This window comes from Mus pahari, chromosome 11, assembly GCF_900095145.1.
Source record: "Mus pahari chromosome 11, PAHARI_EIJ_v1.1, whole genome shotgun sequence".
Taxonomy (NCBI): Eukaryota; Metazoa; Chordata; class Mammalia; order Rodentia; family Muridae; genus Mus; species Mus pahari.
Genome location: NC_034600.1, coordinates 74387386 through 74394614, shown reverse-complemented (window position 1 = coordinate 74394614; position 7229 = coordinate 74387386).

Sequence of the window (7229 nt, the reverse complement as noted above, 5' to 3'; positions counted from 1 at the left end):
TGCTACATATGTACTCTTCCACCATGGCTAGAGATCCCCTGTATGCAATGAGGCAATCGACAATCAACTCCTCCTCTAGTTGCTTCTCTCAGATATTTTATCTCAGTGACAAGAAAAGGGATCAAAAACGTGCTCAGATTGACAAATATGCACACTTCCTCTTGCATTAGATCACAATTATTACCAATGGCACCAGGGAGAGTTTTGAAATGTATTAAACTCATTATACATATGTATCCCTACTTGCCAGGAAATGATGCTATATATCTGCAGCCCTACTCTTACATGAACAGAAGCTGGGCACATCTAGTGGATAGTACATTGCCAAGTTTCTCTTTTGATTTATACATAACTAGTTATAATACTCAGTTTATTGGCTCTGCTATCCTAAGTAGAATATAGGTCACCAAAGATCACATTAGAGTCAAAGGTCTTCATGCTTTCCTCCCATCTTTCGATATTTCTTACATTTCATTTTTATGGATATTAATAAATTTTGTCTTTATTCTTATGGGTGTTATTGAAACTCACCAACTCTATGTTGGAAAAGAATTAGTGTTTCTATGCAGGATAGGTTAAGTCCATAAGATCTTCTGACAGGAGGGCTGAAAGCATCCCTATTCATTCTCAAGCTTGATCCTTACTTCTAGGGGTACTTAATTCATTACAAGTTAGTCTATTACAAGTTAGCTATCTGCCATAATTGTTTCCCAGCTCATGGATGCAGATCAATAAATAATTAATATGTAAATAATATTGTGGTATAGGATGAACATTTTAACATTATGTATCTTGGGTTGAGGGAAAAATATGATCCGGGTACTGGAAACACTATTAGATGGGGGAGAAAAGGAGATTCCGATTCTGAGACTACGCCTCATGGATTGATCGTGAGACTGGTATTTTCCAGCCATTTGGACATTTATGAATCTCTTTTGTGAAAGTGAGATTAGCACTGTACCAGCTTGATGAGTTGTATGCTTGTGTGCAAGGAGTCAGGAAACAAGGGGATGGAGAGGATGCAGGCAGAAGGTTGCTGGTCAGGCAGGGGGTGGATTGCTGCTTCTGCACTACTCCTACCCATGAAGAATTATTCCAACCAAGCAACTGACGTACCACCTGCAAGTAATATCTCTAGTGCACAACTTCTACTAATGCCACAAGGGCAGGTGGCAATATTTTGCACTCAACAGCTGCTCTCCTTATGGTTTCTCTGTCTCAGATTCAGCCCAAGAAACATCTTTATTTCAACACCTTCTAACAGCAGAATCCCCAAAGGCAACAACAAGCCTGATGTAGCAAGGAAGAAGAACAGAGTCTGCACCTAATCTAATCCCCACACCTTATTGTACTGAAACTAAAAGAACAGTGAATTCCACATTTCAGTAGTTTGCAGGTCATGTGAAGAGCTTCATAAATGACTTAAGTCCTGCCTAGAGATCAAGCTTATACACACACACACACACACACACACACACATATATATATATATATATATGCCAAGAATTTAAAAGATCAAGACAAGGTATTGGGAGAGTTTGGAGGGAAGGGAAGAATGATGTAATTACAATATAATTTCACAATATAAAATATATAATTAGTAGAACTAAGCCCTTCTGTGGTCCTGTTCATGTGTACATTCTAAGGGCTTGGCAGTCTACGCAATGTTTCATACTTCTAATTCCATATGATGAGCTAGCTCTAGAAGGCACTCTGTGCTGGTCTCTTTCACCCCTTTCTCTGAGGCTTCAGGTTTGACGTTCGATTTGACCTTGATCTAGTAACTGGCACACGCTAGGAAATGGTGAATGGGGTTCACCCCTAAGTCCAGTAATGACTTCGTGAATAAATCACACCTTACAAAGTCAGTAATTCACCATTTCCAATCATGTGTTTACTACAGAAAGTGCCATGTTCACTTAGCTGACTAGTTCTGGAGAACAGAACTACAATGACCTTAACTAACTACAAAGCAGTCCCTTCTACTTTCCTATGCTGCATAAATAAATAAACACAACATCATCAATAATATGACCTGACCTCAACCTGCCAGATAATGTGAAATCCGATGAACCACCCTTCAAATAACAATCTGAAATAGCACATACCCATAAAAGATTTTAAAAATATCTTCACATAGTGAGAGCTTTCCATAATTCAAAACATAACCCTCTAGAAAGGTAAAAATTACAAATCTTGAAACTAGAAAGGCAAACATGTAAAGGAGCTAAACTCTCAGCCCAGCATCTGAGACATGAAGACTGAATGCTTAAGTTGCATGAAGTTCACACAACCTTTTGTATTCTTTTTGTAAAGTCAGTTTTTAAAGAAATTGAACAACTGATCAGAATTGTCCTATTTGGGATACTTTCTCTTATCACTTCATATTTTTATAAATTTAAAGTTGGTCCTGAATCTCAACAGGTACTTCATACTGCAGTAACTTATTTCCAACTATATTGAGGATTAAAAGCCCTTAGATCAAGCCACTCCCAAGAACATTGTCTATCCATGTAGTGACCCGTGAATGCTCATGTGACTTCAGATCTAATATCACCACTATGTCTTTCCATGCCCCATATTTAGGAACTTGCACAGCAATAATCAATTCAAATTGTTCAAAGTTATCATATATGTGAATGAATGCTCCATCTTACTTCATATCTAAACACTATATATCTGTTTGTGTATGTATATTATGTGTGTGTGTTTATGTCTTGATTCCTAGTAGTGTCTCATGGTATGGGACTGATTTTCATAACAAACTATAAATAAAATAAACAAAGGTTGAAAAGTGAGCCTTAGTCACTCTTCTGTTTCTGTGAAGAGACACCAATATCATGGCGACATCAAAGCATTTAATTGGGACTGGCTTACAGTTGTTTAGTCCAGTATTCACATGCAGGGAAGCACGGCATCATACAGGCAGATACTGTAGCTGAGAGTTCTACATCTGGAACCAAAAGCAGATGATGGCTAGTATAAAATAGCATTATTGGATGTGCTATGTTGCAGGAAATATTAAAAAAAATAGAACCTGCATGCTTCCTCACTTGTGCCTCTGCCCTCTAGCCTGGCAGGCCATGCACTGGTGAGCAATGGCTGACCTGTTTTGATCTCATGGAGACTCTGACTCAGAACTCTGAAAACTCTCCACCAAGCTCATTAGGTTCCCACTGGTGGGTCACTATCATGCCAGCCCCATGCTTCAAATTCCCCACGGCCTTTGTGGTGTACATCTGACAAACCCATGCTTTGCCACTGTACCTTTCTCTCTTGAACCCAGGTGAGCAGCCGCATGAAGGAAAACACAATACAATCTTAGTTCAGAAACAACGGTAACTCAATCTCTGGGTGAAACAACTAAAACCTCATCTTGAAAGCCTTTTTAAAATTCAGTTCCTCTGGGTGGCAAATCCTTGGAAAACTCTAGCAGCTACATCTTACCTCTCTGCTGTCCCTGTTCCATAAAGGACCTAACTCTCTCCTGTTTCCTCTTTTCCTCCCACCAACCCGGAAGTCCTGCCTACTCACCCAGTGATTGGCTCCTTTATTCATTAAGTGATGGGTTCACATGATCAGCACCAGGCCCATGCACAATAGTGCTGAGTACATTTCAGATTGCCATGTCCATAAACACAGTCATACTTGTAACTGTTAGAGGTAACAGTGGCTCAACATCTGGATATGTGGAATTAATTAAAGAGCACACCTGTGAGGGATTTTTGCTTAATTTGAAGTAGGAAGATCCATGTCCAATCTGGATCTTTAGGGAGGAAGACACTTCTTTAATCCAGATATTTTGAGCTGGAAAACCCCAGATCTAATCCAGTTCACCTTTTCTGCTGGAAGTCTATATAAGGACATGGAAGAAGGAAGCTTCTGTTCAAAGCCTTCTTGCTCTCACCTTGATAGCAAGTCCATTTATTCAATGATAGTAGAACCCACATCTTCTGGATTCCAGAGTATAATGAAGAACAGCTGAGATGTCCAGCCTTGTGAATTGAGCAACTATTGGATTCTTGGACTTTCTCTTCATAGCCTGCCATCATTGAGTTAGCTAGATCTCAGCATATAAGTCATTCTAATAAACTCCCTTTATACATACATACAAACACACACATATGTATGTAAGTATGTATATATGTGTACATACATATGTACATACATACATATATACATAATACATACTGTTGTGATTTGAATATGATTGGCTCAGAGAGTGACACTATTAAGAGATGTGGCCTTGTTGGAGGAAGTGTTTAAGTATGGGATGGGCTTTGAGAGACCTTCCTCCTAGCTGCTTAGAAACCAATCAGCTCCATCTTCATGCCTGCCTGGATGCTGCTATGCTTCATTTCTTGATGATACTGAACCTCTGAACCTGGAAGCCAGCCCCAATTAAATGTTGTCCTTGTAAGAGTTGCCTTGGTCATGCTGTCTCTTCATAGCAATGGCAACCCTTGCTAAGGCAGCATTCATAATAAATAAATACACACACACACACACACACACACACACACACACAGAGACAGAGATTGAGGGACAGAGATAGACACACACACACACACACACACACACACACACACACACACACACACAGAGGGACAGAAACAGAGACAGAAAGACATGGAGATTCTAATAAGTTCTGTTACTCTAGAGAACTCTCTTGGTTTGAAACACCAGAGGCAAAGAGAGGCAAATAATGTTCCAGTCAAACAGCACTTAGGGAGGACTGAGGCAGCCAGGCAATCTGGAAGTCTGGTCTCCAAAGCTCTTTCTCATTGCTTTTGTGCAATTCAAAATGTAGGCAGGTAACTTCGAGTCTTTTCTTCCTGTTTTGACACAGTGTGAGTCTTACTTTCCGTAAGTGTCAGCAAGTAGAATAATGTGGAGAGTGGATTCTTAGAGACTCAAGCACTTAAAATAGCAGGGAGCCTGGGCAGAACACACCTGAAATAAATATCTTGCAGTGATAGCACATTCTCAAAATGCAACTCGTTTAATTAAGACAGAGAAAGAGAGGCCATGGTGTCAACTCATCTAGTTCCCATCTCTTTATTGAAGCAACACCAATTTCCCAAGTCTCCCTTTATAAATAGAAAGTGTATTGAGTGCAAGGATAATTATGAAATAAAATGAGTTGTAAGACAGCACATCACTTCTTTATTTAGTGATTACACTTTCATCTAATGTTAATTGATATATATATATATATATATATATATATATATATATATATGTTTTTGTTTTGTCTATTTTTTTAGGTTGTTAAAAAGCAATACCTTTTTTTTGACTCTCGTTCAGTATGCTCTTTATCTAATCATTCACACTATGATTTGTGTATTTTTTTCAAGCAAGTACACTGAACTCACACAGCTTGCTCTTTCTGTCACCAAACGCATCTGGTTAGTGACACCACCACTTCTACCCACCTCCTAGATTACACTTGTGACGCTGCGTCCAAGCCTCCATCACTGTCTCCTGGTTCCAACTACCTCTTGACACATCTGGCTGCTTCAGTGCGCCCTTCTTCAAATTCACACGAGGCCCCCTGGGCATGTAGTGGTGCTTTAAAACTGTAATTCCTCACAACTTTTTTTTTTTTTTTAAGAGGAAAAGTAAACTTGTGGGAAGGTGTCCACAGAAATAAATGTGTATCTGAAAGTTTCTTGAACTCTGCGGTTTGTATTGGCATAGGATTGATAGAGCCGATGGATAGGATATAACTGAGAGGCAAGAAGTGACACTGAAGTTGAAGATGTGAGAGATTTCGTCATGCAGATCAGTAGGAAAAGACAGAACAGGCAATGGAAAGTTCTGGAACAGCTGATAATCCATATCGAAAAGTATGAAATTAAAAAAAAGTCCTGGCACATGAAAATAGTTTTAAAGAAATTGAGAAGTACAAAGTGTTTAAAGTCAGGTATATTCCCTTTTATATAGCTGAAGAATCACGATTGAGTTGATGGGATGATTTTAAGAGCCAGTCACAAAAATTAGCAACAAAGAAAATTATGTCCTTTAAAATGAATACATCTAAAAGAATGAAGACTATGGTCTGAATATTTATATCTACACAAGACATTTATTGAAGTCATAATTAATGTACAGTTCTTTGAAAGTAAAGCTGTTGGGAGTAGCTAAGTCAGTGGTCCTTAACCTGTGGGTCTTGGCCCCTTTGAGGGTCAAATGATTCTTTCACAGGAGTCAAATATCAGGTATCTGCATATCAGATATTTGCATCATGATTCATAACAGTGTGGACATTACAGTTATGAAGTAGAAACAAAAATAATTTTATGGTTGGGGTCACCACAATATGAGGAACTGTATTAAAGGGTTGTGTCATTAGGAAGGCTGATTACCCCTGAACTAGGTTGTGAACATGGAGTTTTATAACTGCGATGAAATTCCTCGGGGGACCACAGCAAACCTTGACACTTTAGTCAGGTGAAGACATAGTTAGAGACTGTGGTATGGGAAGAGAATCCTCGTAGACAGCACAAGTTTAATGTTAGTTTGACCTTGAACTTTCTAGGCCACACATTGAAGACATGAGTTTTGGCTGTCCATAAAGTCGGTGGTTTATGTTCTTTTTCAATGGCAGCTGATTCCGACTGAGGCAATCCCTCCCTACTCATCAAGGAGAAACTACCCAATAGCAGCATAACGGAAAAGACAGAGAATATTTGTGTCAAAGATGTTTGCAAAAACACCAACTCAATAAGAAATGACAGTTATAAGATAAAAAGACATAAATATCAGCCAAAACATCTAACTAATTAAATAGAACATGAAATGTAAATGAGCTCACAATTTGTAGAGAGCGTTTGAATGACAGAGAACCTGTAAAGATGAATAGGTATTTAGTGAGATGTAAAGCTCATAGGGAAATTTTACTCTACACATACAAGGTTGCCAGTCAATTAAAGGCTTATAATTAAAAGTATGGCTTTGGATATGGGTGAACCTATACAAAAGATGGAGAAAATGCACATTAGAATATATCCTGTGGTATATGATTTGTTGAAATCTAGTGAATTTGAAATCATGCATTATTTTAGACTTCAGTATATTAGCATCGGGAACACGGCTTCATGGAGTGGGCAATTGCACAAAATGTTCTTAGTGTCATTGTCAGTAACAGAGCAAAACTGTTTCGCTCACCCCGACATTCTCTCATCTAATGGCCGTTTCTAGGGAAATTGCTATGGACACTCCAGAAT